Source organism: Malaya genurostris, chromosome 2 (genome assembly GCF_030247185.1).
Source record: "Malaya genurostris strain Urasoe2022 chromosome 2, Malgen_1.1, whole genome shotgun sequence".
In the NCBI taxonomy this organism is placed as follows: domain Eukaryota; kingdom Metazoa; phylum Arthropoda; class Insecta; order Diptera; family Culicidae; genus Malaya; species Malaya genurostris.
Genome location: NC_080571.1, coordinates 62,814,696 through 62,828,564, shown reverse-complemented (window position 1 = coordinate 62,828,564; position 13,869 = coordinate 62,814,696). Strand labels below are relative to the sequence as shown.

The 13,869-nt window shown below is 36.1% G+C and overlaps 1 protein-coding gene across 1 annotated transcript in view; it reads left to right on the top strand.

Moving 5' to 3' along the window:
* LOC131430781 (connectin-like) overlaps positions 1-13,869 on the top strand; it is a 502,561-nt gene that overhangs the window by 468,714 nt on the left and 19,978 nt on the right. The gene's annotated exons all lie outside the window — the stretch shown is intronic.

Here is a 13,869-nt window from a genome sequence, read left to right as displayed (position 1 = left end):
AGAGGTTGGATAAACAATGAATTAACGAAATTTCGCTCGAATTTATTATTGTGGATTATTCTAAGATGAAAAATTTCTGTAACCAGACGGTTGTAATTTTTTCTAGTTTCATCTTCGTTAAAATTTCATATTGAACTACTAGTACAGCAAAGTAGTTCAACCTGAACCGCCTAGTAGGCGTAAACTTCAACGTTGTATTTATTATTTTAAAAGATTTTTTTTATTCAGCCCTATTTGCGTACAAGCTTTACGTAGCTGATTGAGCTGAGTTTTTAGATAATTTTTTTTGTATTGGATCTCGTTGTCACCCTTTTTCTAAGGGGAGAGGACCTTCCATTTCCCTCCTGCGAGGATTGAGGAGCAGTTTGTTCGTGGTTCGTCTCATCATCCATTGCCGCATGGGTGTTATTGTTGTTGATTTCGTTGCTAGTTGCTGTGGATGTGCCTTGTTGTACATTGCTTGCAGTTTCTGATTGCTTGGATGGTAAGTTGTTAACGGCAGCTGGTGTACTTTGTTCTATAGGGGTAACGTTGGATGGTTTCGTTGAATGGGATACTTCACTGTTGTTGGTGACTGTTACAGGTGTACTGGGGTTGCTTGTGGTTGGTGTGAAGGAAGCACCATTGTCCTTTGGTTTAGTTGTCTCCTTATCCAGTTTATCACATGGCTTACCGTAGTGAACAGCTTTTTGGCAATATTGACATGTGGGTATCTGATTGTCATAGGTAGCAAGTGATTTGCACGGAATTCTTGTATCCTAACCGAAAGTCACATAAGAAGGTATAGGCCTCTTCAAGCGCATGCGTAACAAACGTACACTATTTAGAACACCGGGGAAAAGTTCTTCCACTTTTCTTTTTCGATAGAGATAATCTCTCCGTATTGGGACATAGTTTTGCGAATATAAGAATCGGTGACGCTGGAGGGAAGATCATGCACACGCACTTCTATAGCACTATCTTCCATATATACTGGAATGTTGTACTTAATGTTTTCGTGCTCCACATAGTGCACATTGCTATTGTCTTTTGCGAATTGAATTGCATCCAACTCTTTATAAAACTGGATGTAAACAACATTATTTGTCTTATTGCATTGAAGTAAATGCACACGTTTAATGTTAAGATGCATTTGCTCCTTAAGCAAACCTTCAAGTTCTCGTATCGAAGGTTGAATTATGCACTGCTTGAAGTCAACAATAATTGTATTCTTTGCGTGTCGGCGGTAGCTTTTGTTTGTTTGGTTCACTCATTTTCGAGGTCATTCTATTGTTCACTACACAATACTGTACTTGGTTTCTTTCGTTCCGAACGTAAGCGGTTTTGTTTTATCGACTGACGTGGATGAGATGTGAAAGCGAACTGAACGCTCTATTTAGTAATACGGTTTTTAACAGTACATAAAATGGATTGGTTAACGTATTTCGGGGAAAAAATCCATGACTTTTAGGCCATGATTTAACCGATGATTGCTAGAATTTGGTGCTAAGATCTTATGATTCCTTTCTGTTGGCAGGGATACGAGAAGTTTCTTGTCCATGGGGACATTGAAAAAGAGCGGTTCTCGATCAGAAGGGAAGAACAAACTAATATCACAACAATAGTTTGTTTAGTTATCATTACTTATTTAGCTAAAATAATGGATTGTAAAATGTTGCAAGAATTCCTGATAATAGTAAAACAATTATTACATTTAGAATGATAGCTCGTTTTGTTATTATTTTATTATTCAGTTAGTGAGGAATGTTTCTGGTATATTTAGTATACTTTGGTGTAGGCCCGTACCCAGGATTTTTTTTGGGAGTAGCCAGTTGACTTCACCAGTTCCGGAAGCACAGAAAAAGACGGTCAAAACACCGAAATGGAATTCACATTGATTTCTCAGATTGTTTGGCCTATTCCATGAACTTATATTCAAATGAAAGATGTTTTTTATTCCATACGATATTTTTGGAAATACAGAGTGATGTGTGTTAATAATTTCAGATCGGCATTGGAAGTAACGATGATACAAAATTAGCAAAATCATCTCTGCTTGGTTTAAAACTGTTTAAATTTCAAGGTTTTTAAGCGGGTTATTATACACATTTGGCATTATCGGTTTTCGGTTCCGGAAGTAGAGGCTAAAAATTCCAAAACAGAGCGCACATAGATTTGCCTGAAATGACTAGGTCGATTTTCGTGATGATAGATTGGATTCAAATCCGAATGTGGCTTCATCCGAATCCGACTTCTAGTTAACTGTTATTTACGTTTATGTTTCTTCATTGACTTGTATTAGAGTTAAGTGCTCGTCTTTCTTGCAGAGTCGATAGGCTATGAGGGCACAGTGACACAGCCAAGACAGATACAAACTTACTTTGTCTATACTGGTTTTGGTTTCAGGTTCCGGAAGTAGTGGTCCGAAATTCCAAAACGAAACTCCATCAATATCTCAGAGATAGTTTGAAGGTGAACTAGGTGGATTTTTCCGACCCATCGAGGCTCCTTTAAGGCATTCGTGCCGCTTGGAAGCACTCGTACCGACTTCAGTCCATTGTCGGGTGATCATTCTTTTCTCTGGTGTATAACAACGGATCCAGCCAAACAGGTATCCGAAGTGCGCTTGCGTTCGTCTTTTCTTTCCAATTGTCAAGTACAATTTTATGTATTACTATCACTGTCTTTTTTTACCCCGGCTTAAACCTCCATTTGATGTAGTTTTGACACTGTCAATGGTAGTGGAGTTTTGACCATCACGAAACTCATAAAACCACTACCTCACGGTTGAATCAGCAGGATCAACAGCCCTATAATATTCTATCAACTTTTTTTTTTATTTCCGAAGGGACCAGCGCCTCTCGGGTCCCTCGTCTAGGTACGTGCCTGCTTTGGTGAATAATTCATAATATATAAGAGAAATTCGAGTTTTGATAAAATAATGGATTGAAACCCGTTTAAAATATTGCTTTTCTATGAACCATTTTTATCGTTATTAATTTTCATGATTTTGAAGGCCAATTATTCATTAGATGTATAATGGAGAATTTTAAATTACCTTTATGCAATCTTCAATTCATCTTTTTACTTGAAGTATCGTTTTCAATTGCATTTTTACCACTTTAATAATAAAATTCATGAAGTGCATAATTTTCAGTAAAATGTTTCAATGAATTTTATTTTGCTTCAAAGTCCAAACACCAGAAATTGATCGAATAGAGAAAAGTTCACATTATTGCCCTCTCATATAGAAAGGTTATGCATTCATGTGAAAACCGATTGCTAAACCGAGGCCAGGAAGACCGAGTGTCATATATCATTCGACTCCGTTTGTCGAGAACGCAATATGTCTATTGCATGCACTCAATTCTCTTAGAGATGGCTTATCCGATTGTCATGAACATGGATTCAAATTACAAGTGTTGTATTCCTATGCAATATTCTTGAATTTTATTCGAGTCCGACTTCCGGTTCCGGAGTTACAGGGTGACATGAGCAAAAAAAAATTAAAACATGTCCACTAACTTTTCACAAAAACAGCTGAACCGATTCTCACAAGCTAAGATTTAAATGAAAGAAGTCCGACTTCCGATTCTGAAATGATGGTTACCAATGTCATCCTGATCCGCCTTCCGGCACCGAAATTATATGGCGATGAGTGTCAAAACTTCCAAACCGTCACACAACATGACGATGCAAAACCAGTACGCATAGGTGCGTGTTGGTGTGGAAGAAGAAAACATCACCGCCTTTCGAACGACAGTGTTCGTTCGTTCGTTCTAACAGCTATAGGCCTGGGGTGTCCTTTGCTGTATCAAGCATACGTCTCCACATAACTCGGTCCATGGCTGCTCGTCGCCAGCCACTCAAGGCACGGATGCTTCTGCGATCACTATCCACTTGATCGATCCACCTTGCTCGCTGCGCTCCTCTTCTTCTTGTACCAGTTGGATTAGATTCAAGAACCATTTGCACTGGGCTGTCGTCCGACATCCTTATGACATGCCCAGCCCATCGTAGACGTCCGATTTTAGCTGTCCGTACGATAGGAGGTTCTCCTAGCAGCTGTTGCTATTCGTGATTCATACGCCGTCTCCACAATATCGACTTTATTCCAGACGCTGAAAATGATAGCATTTTACTACCTCTCGTTGGGGAGAATGAAACACTTCATTACTTATTCGACAAAATATCCGGTTTAGGTCTTAATCAAATTAATCATGTAAAATATCAGCAAAACTGTTACTTAGATTTTTTATTTACTAATATTCACGATGATTTTTGTGTAATAGAATCACCAACTCCATTGTGGAAAAATGAAGCTTTTCATACAGCAATCGAATTCTCAATATTTATACATCAGATTAATAGACCCGACGACTACGAGTATGAGGAGATTTTCGATTATCACTCAGCAAATTATGATAGTATTAGTCGTAAGCTACGAGAAATAGATTGGCAAGAACTCCTTAGAAACGAAGGAAATGTCGAAATTTCAGTCGATATTTTCTACGCACGGCTGTACGACATGTCCCATTAAAGAAAATTAGGCAACAAAATAATTCAAAGTATCCTGTTTGGTTAAATGAGCATATTAGAAACCTAAGAAATCGAAATCAAAAAGCTCATAAAAAGTGACAATTTATCGAATTACATACACATCTGTGACCAACTAAGTTTAGCAATTGATACTGCATTCAAAGAGTATAACTCAAGAACTGAACAGGAAATAAAGTCTTGCCCAAAAAAATTCTTTAGTTATGTTAGAAACAAATTGAAATCAGAAAACTTTTCGTCAAGAATGTATCTACAGGAAAACATTGGTAATAACTCACAAGAAATTTGTAATCTTTTCGCTAAATTTTTTAAACGAATCTATACGAAGTTTTCTGAAGATGACCGCGATCGTGAATATTTTAGTTTCTTTCCAGAGCTCCCTGAAGATATTAATGTAAATCAAATCGAAGTGCTAGACATAATAGATGCCCTAAAAAAATTGGATGTCTCTAAAAGTGCCGGACCTGATGGGATTCCACCCATATTTATGAAAAAAATAGCATTAGATCTTGCAATCCCTTTGTGCTGGCTTTATAATAATTCGCTTCAGTCTGGAGTTTTTCCAGATACGTGGAAAAACTCTTTCCTTATATCAATTTTCAAAAATGGGAAGAAAGCAGACATATGCAACTATCGCGGGATTGCTATTCTTTCTTGCATTCCGAAGCTCTTTGAAGCGATCGTTAATGACAAACTGTTTAGTCAAATGAAAAATAGAATTACTCACATGCAACATGGATTTTTCAAAGGACGTTCCACTACTACTAATTTGCTTGAATTCGTCCACTATATCCTGACCGCTATGGACAAGGGAAATTACATTGGAGCTCTTTATACAGATTTCAGCAAAGCTTTCGATCGTGTTGACATACCCATGCTTATGTTCAAATTACAGAAATTGGGAATAATACCAGGTCTTCTTAATTGGTTGGAATCTTATCTAACAAATCGTCAACAAATTGTAAAATTTAAGGGTAAAAAGTCGAGCCCCATTCACGTCAGTTCCGGGGTCCACCAGGGATCTCATTTAGGTCCTGTTTTATTTATCTTGTTTGTTAACGACATTTGCTTTCTTCAAAAAAAAATTAAAATTCTAATATACGCAGACGATATAAAACTATTTTTAGATATAGAGAAAAGACAGGATTCCAAGGTTTATCAAGAAGAAATTCTTTCCTTTTATACATGGTGTAACAAAAGTCTTCTTCAACTAAATGTGAAAAAATGCAGTAGAATAACATTCAGTATAAAACAAAATACACCTGACTTGATACTTACTCTTGGAAGTCAAACAGTTCAAAAATGCGAAAGAATTAGGGACTTAGGAATAATACTAGATTCTAAAATGACTTTTGTTGACCATTATAATACAATCATAAACAGAGCCAATAACATGCTAGGATTCATAAAACGATTTTGTTACTGTTTTCACGATCCGTATACAATTAAAACATTATACATTGCCTACGTTCGGTCAGTACTAGAATACTGTAGCTTAGTTTGGTCACCCTACTTAATCACATGGGAAGATCGAATAGAATCAGTTCAAAAACAATTTTTGTTATTTGCACTTCGTAAATTAGGTTGGACAAGACTTCCTCTTCCGTCCTATAAAGCCCGCTGTATGCTGATAAGTATTCAAACATTAAAAGAACGCAGAGAATTTTCAATGGTCTCATTTGTAAATGACATTGTCTCGAATCGCATAGATTCCAGTCAACTCCTGTCCAAACTAAATTTTTACATACCATCTCGGCGTTTAAGAAATCGAAATATTTTTATTACAAACCACCAGCGAACAAACTATGCAAAAAGTGGGCCAATAAATCAATTGATGGCTGTATACAACATGCATTCATAAGCAGTCGATTTCACTATGTCAAAAAACAAACTAAAGCAATATTTCAGTTTTATTCGGTAAGCCAATTATTATTTTTTAACTCATAATAAATTATACATTATTTAGTGATCTATTTAGAATAGTTTACTTATGGTCTACTTTTGATTGACGACAAATAAATAAATAAATTTAGTCGGCCTACCAACGGTTTCGCGGCATTGAATACGTTACTACAGCCGAATTGGCTTCTTATCCACTAAGCAACGTTTAATGGCATTAATCAGTGCATTAAATTTCCATTTTCCTTTACTTTCACGATTTGTTTGGAGCCGCCATTGCGAGCAGAACCAAAGAACTAACATTTTTACTTATATGACGGATGTATTTAAGCTGTCAATTTGTCCACGTGTTGCATATCACCAGAGATGCCAGGTAATACAATAAGTTTAGCGAGCGAAAAACAAAAAGATAGCGCCAGTTTTTATAAGTCTGTAAAATCTGACGAATGACGGCCATCAATCAAAGTTTCAAAAGTCTGTAAAAAGTCTTCAGACGAAAAAAGGTTTGCAAGTAAACTATGAAATTTGATAATTTACAGACAAATTTGCAGATCGGACATCTCTACATGTCACTGACAATTTTTCACGATTTGTCGAAAAAAATGGGATGTCGGTAACCGAAATCGGTTGACATTTTGAAAATTACGAAAAAAAACTGGTTGCAAAAATTTTGATAGCATCCGGTATTAAATCACGCTAAAGATCGATTTTACTTACTTCATAAATATTCAATCCGCTCACCTTTTCGATTGATGCTCTTCAATTTATGATACTATAGAAAGTCAGAAAAAACTTTTGGTTGCTTTTCACGTAATTAAAATTTGTTTTGAGCGCAGCAAAAAGTACAAGCGTCTGTTTGTTTTGGTATTCGGCACAAAAAGAACGTGCTGCTATTACACACACATGACATTTGTGGGGTGCCTGCAACCGAGCACCTTCCCCTATGCCAATGTCTCAATTGATAGAACTTTGAATATTACTATTCTTTGTAAAAACTACAAGGATCAGCCCCATGGGGTTGTTCGAGCCATTGATGTGGAACAAGGCAACCAAAATTTCTAATGATCTACAATCAAAAAAATGAATCAATCCGAACCAACACCGAACATCATTTGTCTTGATTTGCATTTGTTTTATAACCGACGAAATTACACCATTATCCCGTATGCATGCAATTATATCTTTGTACATACTTGCGATTTCGATAATTAAACTTCTCTTCGCCAAGCTTGTGTTCAAGTTTTTTATGCAAGCAGTTTTTTAGCGTTAAGTTTCTCTACCATTCTGCGATTTCGGTTGAAGCGATAAACTAAACTAACTCATTATCAATCGAGATCATCTAATATAAATTAGAAATTATTCTTAAGCATTCAAAATTTATCCAGGGGTAGTTGTCAATTTCTCATGGGGAAACGACATAACATAGAATTCATTGCATAACACAAGATCAGAGCATGCCAATTAAGGGCTGAGGCCAGTTTTAGGGCGTTTTAAAGGGCTATTTTCACGCTTCAAATCTGATTTTCTTCAGAAACGGTGACGAATATCAAAGAAACCAACTGACAATCTCTTAGAAAATTAGTTTAGATTATTCTTTGAAAATTTCAGAATGATTCATTGACTTTAGTGGCCGGGAAAGTCTTTTTGCTGAAGGAAGAATTGCATAGCTGAAAACGGCAACATTCAACTTGTTCATTGGTGCGAGATGCCTTCAAAAGCATGAATCAAAAATCTATCCTGACAATGTCTAGATAATTTAGTTTAGATGCGATCAGAGATGTCTATCTCCTCTGTGTGACGAAGAGCAAGCAAAATTTCTCCCCTCGCACTGACAACTTCAACGAGAGCTCTTCTCTTTCACATTTATACACCGCTGTTGTGTAAGTGTGCACGCATCATGAGTGCGTTTGTTTATTTCCTTTTACCTCTTCCACTGAATCGCACCAAAGTGCTAGAGCATTAGCTAATAAATTCTCTGAGGTGGATGCAGATACTTTCACAGAGGTGTACACGCCGGTGAGCACTCTGCTGTATGGTTTCCGTAGATGAAACGTGGACACGCAAAATCAGCAAAATAAAACAATTTATCGTAAAATTTTCGGTTTTCCTTGCAAATTTTTCATAGCAAGGCCAGATCTACTCTATATTAATTGAAGTTCACAGAAGTGTTCGCTCACAATAACGCGCCAGTGGTCACTTGGGTGTATTTAGACGAGAGCGCGTGTGAGCGATTCATGCGAAGAGAATGTGTTTCACTCGCGCCAGCTGCTTTAACCACAAGCACACACTCAAATGCTGTCTATTCGACACTGAGAAGAAGTGCGCTTTCCTCTTTGTGCGGTGCTTCGTTTTTTTCATCCTCGGTGTGGCAGAAATCTGACTCTAGCGTTTATCACTCTGGTGAAATGCCATCTCTGGATGCGATTATTGCATAAAAACATATATGTTGTCGCGATAAAAATTAAGTGAATGTTATTTTTGTAATGGTAAGTACGTTTCTATGGCGGCACCATTTTTTTCTGCTCTTGTATCCTGGTAACGTAACAAAACATGAGAGAGAAATAAAATCGGCTCATCAAGGCTGCCAAACAAGCGGTAGCTTTATTGGATTTTATGTGATGTAGTCAAAGTAGTAACCGAAAATATCAAAACTTTCTTGGCCACCCGGCCACATCGAGAGTCATTTTACACATTTACGAGAGAGCATGGAGAGAAATGTAATACGCACAGCGAGCGACACGGTTTTACGCTAACAACTGGCATCAGCCCTTAAGGTATGAGGACAGAGGACACAGAGGACCACGTGTTGAGTTTTAAATCGACCACGTGGCTCGCTCAATTCCCTATGCGCATCGTATTTCTCTTGTATTCTCTCGTATATGCGCAAACTGTACCGGGTTGCCAGCATACATTATATTATTTTGATGAGAAGTTTTATCACAAAAATCTATCGTATGGGTTGGACATTACATGGATTCCAATGAACAATGAAAAAATATTCAACTTTTACCAAGATTGAATGTGTGTGTGTGTTTGGTTGCCTTGTCGAGCCAGTTTTATTTCTCTCTCCTCTATCAGAATGCTATCAGGAAACCAAAGCGAAAAAAAATGGCGGATGCATTGAAACTGACTTTGTTTCACAGAAAAATACAAGACTTTATTTTTATCGCGATAAAAAATATGTTTTTATGTACTAATCGCATCTAAACTAAATTATCTAGACTTTGTCACGGTAGATTTATGATACAAGCCTTCAAAGCCGAGATATTCGATGAACAAGTAGAGGTATGCATTTCCGAATGTTCCAATTTTCAGCAGTTCTTCAGTCAGAAAAAAAAACAACACGACCGCTAAACTCAATGAATCATTCTGAAAATTTCACAGAATATTCTCAACTAAATTTCGAAACCGTGACCGTGACAAAGTCTAGATAATTTAGTTTAGATGCGATTAGTACATAAAAACATATATTTTATCGCGATAAAAATAAAGTCTTGTATTTTTCTGTGAAACAAAGTCAGTTTCAAGGCTGCCAAACACACAGACATTCAATCTTTGTGAAAGTTGAATATTTTTTCATTGTTCATTGGAATCGTGTAATGTCCAACCCATACGATAGATTAATGTGACAAAACTTCTCATCAAAATAATAAAATGTATGCTGGCAACCCGGTACAGTTTGCTCATATACGAGAGAGTACAAGAGAAATACGATGCGCAAAGGGAATTGAGCGAGCCACGTGGTCGATTTAAAACTCAACACGTGGCCCTGTGTCCTCAGGCCTTAAGGTGAAATGTAGCGTCATAAAATGCGCGCAAAATTTTATCCGCTTCAGTTGAACGAACCGTCGCACAAAGCATACCAAGAAAAACGGACACATAGAAACAAGAACTTTTTTCAATGATTGAGAGCAGTGGGTTTACCTCTCGTTATATTGGCTTGTAAAAAAGACTGAACGTAATGGATTTTGAATCCTTCACACTTTGAATATATGCTAATACAATCGTTATTGTTAGTGATTACTCTTACACTAGAGCTATAAATCATGAGTAATTATGAATGACTAACATGAGGTTATATGTATATGTATTAACCAACTTGATAACCATGTATATGCCTGTTGTTTATCAATGTTTATCACATTGTTTATATCACGATAATACTTGGTTTGTATTTCATTCAGTAGCTTGTCAATGATGAAGTTATAGTTTTGCTATAAAAATTGCTACAATCTAAAATAATAAATGTTATACGATATCACACAGCCAAGTTTTATTGCTTCAGCAACATCAATGCATTGAACTCAACAGAATTGGACATTATTAGAATTATAAATGACAGTTACTTAGAAAATAAACAATTTCTTACAATACCCATTTTATTGTATTCAACTCGTTTCTATTTTAACACAAAACCCAATGCTGCATAAATTCGCGTCAGAATTTTACATGTAATTTTTGCTCACGATATAATGCCACCGTGCCCACCGTGCATTTCTCACACCACCTCAATACGAAACAGCAGCGCGCAAGCAATAAAAAAAAATGCGGAAAAGTTTATGTAAACTTTTTCAAATTTCGGTTGTTTTAGCTAAAATTTTATAATTTTGAGTTGCATTTTCAGATTCTTTGTGAAATTCTGCTACAAACACTACTTTTCAGTTCTAAAATCATCCCCGTGGAACGGAACAGTTACCGTTTATACATTTCAAAAACCAATTACGGCTCGGCAAAGCAAAATTTCAAAATTCTAAGAATACTTGATACTATACTATACCGATACTAAATTTGATTTCGAAAACTTAAGTGTTTTTGGTTTTTCGAAAATCGGTCTAGTTTTTGAATAATTGATCAAAAACGCGATTTTCGCATTCCGCTACATTTCACCGTAAAGCTTCAAATCGTTTTATGGCACTTTTGTCTTGCTGTCTAGCAACAACCTACCTCTAGCATGCTAAGAATAGGACTGAAACGTTAGCTTTAATTTCGCTTTTATTTACAGATTCGCGTGCTTCCAACAGTTTCGCTTTTGCATCGATTGACCAATCAGAGCGATGCTCTCTCTTTGATACATCGCTTACTCCTTCAAAACCGTCGTCTATGGCAGGGAAATCCGGTATGCCGGAGATTTTTAGCAGACAAAATAGGTCACTGCTCGCTACTAATCAAAATTTCAATAATATATAATTGAAAATACGTGGGTTGATACATTCAAATTGAAACGTAGAAATATTTCCTATCAAATAATGAAATAATATTAATAATTGATACAAAATATACTGAGCTGTAAGTGTTTACAATCTGACCACATTTCTACGTGTAGTTTTTCTTGAGTTTTTGATTTGCACCACTATATAGAAAATAAAGATGTGTTCCACATCAAAAGAAAAATGATGAATTTGCACACAAGTTTATATTTTTTCATGAAATAATATCGTAAATTATGATAAATAATGTCGTGCAAGTAAAACTGGAAAAAATATTTATTTGAAGCGAAATGCATTTCTACATTGGACGCAATACAGTCACTGAACGTTTATTTTTTCACTGTTTTTCTATATATTGATAATTTCATTATTCTCTGCAAAACCGAGGAAAACAAACTTACATTCTGTCAATTTCATGATAAGAAATTCGGAACCAAAAATTTAGATTGCCGTCACAAAAATTAGGTTGGTTTTTGTTTCGCTCGAAATAATCAAACATTTGTAATGAAATTCGGATGGTGGTAACTGAAAATACTCACTTTACTTACAATAAAAAATTCAAATAAATTCCTTCAATACTTTTCGATAAAACGCGAGATGGCACAAGGCAGCCGACTCACGTCTATCTCCGGAACCAGAATTCACTGCCATTTGATCTTCGAACTTGATGTTCGCTTTCAAACGAACCTAAGTTAGTTAAATTTGGTTAGGGCGTGGCATATATAAACTGCCCCCAAACAGAAATAAAATTGATATAAGCTGTTTGAAAGGGTTTGTATTGGAAATGATTTTTCCAAAGTTGCTACCCTTTAACTGTCATATTGGTGGAGTTAAGGTGGTTCTTCTGTTTTTCGTTTTATTTAAATTTTTCAATAACCTCTTTAGCAAAAAAATTGAACAAAATCTGAAATATTTAAAGAATTATGGGAAACTTTTTTAAATTTTTTCAGAATCTTTCAAAATGTATTTCATGTGAAAAAAAATGTTCAAAATTTTCAAACTTTTTTATTACCACTTACAATTTTTGTACCACTCTAGATTTTACATAAAAAATAAATCATTTTTGAGTGCATTACGCATTATTTTTTTCAGAATTTAAAAAATTCAAACTATCATTCGATGGAGACGCATGGTATTTAGTTCCAAAATCATATATCACATGGTCTTAGAACTAAATGCCATGCGTTTCCATCTACGACTTTTAATCCCACATTTTTGCTATATTTAGTAAAAATTCCAAAGAACATTAAAATTGTTGTTCTTTTGCAGCAAAAAATATTCCCAGACACCAAGTGCAAAATCAAGAAAAATCCAAATCCAAGCGAAATCTAAAACACTATCAGTTATAGGGCAAACTGTCCACGCGCCATTATTGGAGTAGGAAGGTGTTATATTACAAAGTCTTTTTCTCTCATATATTTTGTTTTGATGGATTTTTTGTGACACAATACTCCTGATGCAACATTTTTTAACTTCAAAGTTTTTTTTTTCAAATAAAATTGACATACACAGAAATTTCAATGTATTGTGAAATTTAATAAAATCAAAACATAAACCTTCTGTCGTTTGGATAAATTTCCTCTCATGAAATCCATCCAAACTTTGCTGGTAACACTTCCATCGTTTGAAAAGATTTTCGTCCACCAAAGGTTCATTGTTTTCCGGCAAAATGAATGCCAGTCGGCTGGTAAGCAGTGGTAAGCTTTCTCTCGATCCCCACGGGAATCGAGGTGTGAAGTTAATTTTCCGGCCTGGATTTTTTTTCTTCCATTTCTTCGAGTTCGTCTTTGTTCTTCCCGATTCCGGTCTTCATTGCAAATTGCCTTTCCGCCTGCCTACTGCTGACGCAAATGATGTCAGCTCAGGTGGATTGCAGAAAAAAATAACGTGGTTCTGGTGAATGCTTCTCAGCTTTAATGTCGAAGAACCGTCGACAGTCGGCGGGAAGGGAGTGGTATTTTGCGTTCTGTTTGGCAGTAGTAACCCCTCAATCGTTCGGTTGATTTTTTTTTTGGTTCTTCGTTGATGCTGCTTTTGGTGTTTGTTTTTGCAAACGACAAGCTAATTGAAGTGGTGCCCTTCAGCGAGAAAAAAAAGTGATGACTTTTATTTGGCGAGTACCGAACGGTAAGTATTCCGTTTTTTCGTTGCTCCGAAAAGGTTTTTCGAGTGAAAAACAAATCTGCTCATTTTTTCATGAATCATACGCTCTGGGTTACTGGCAACT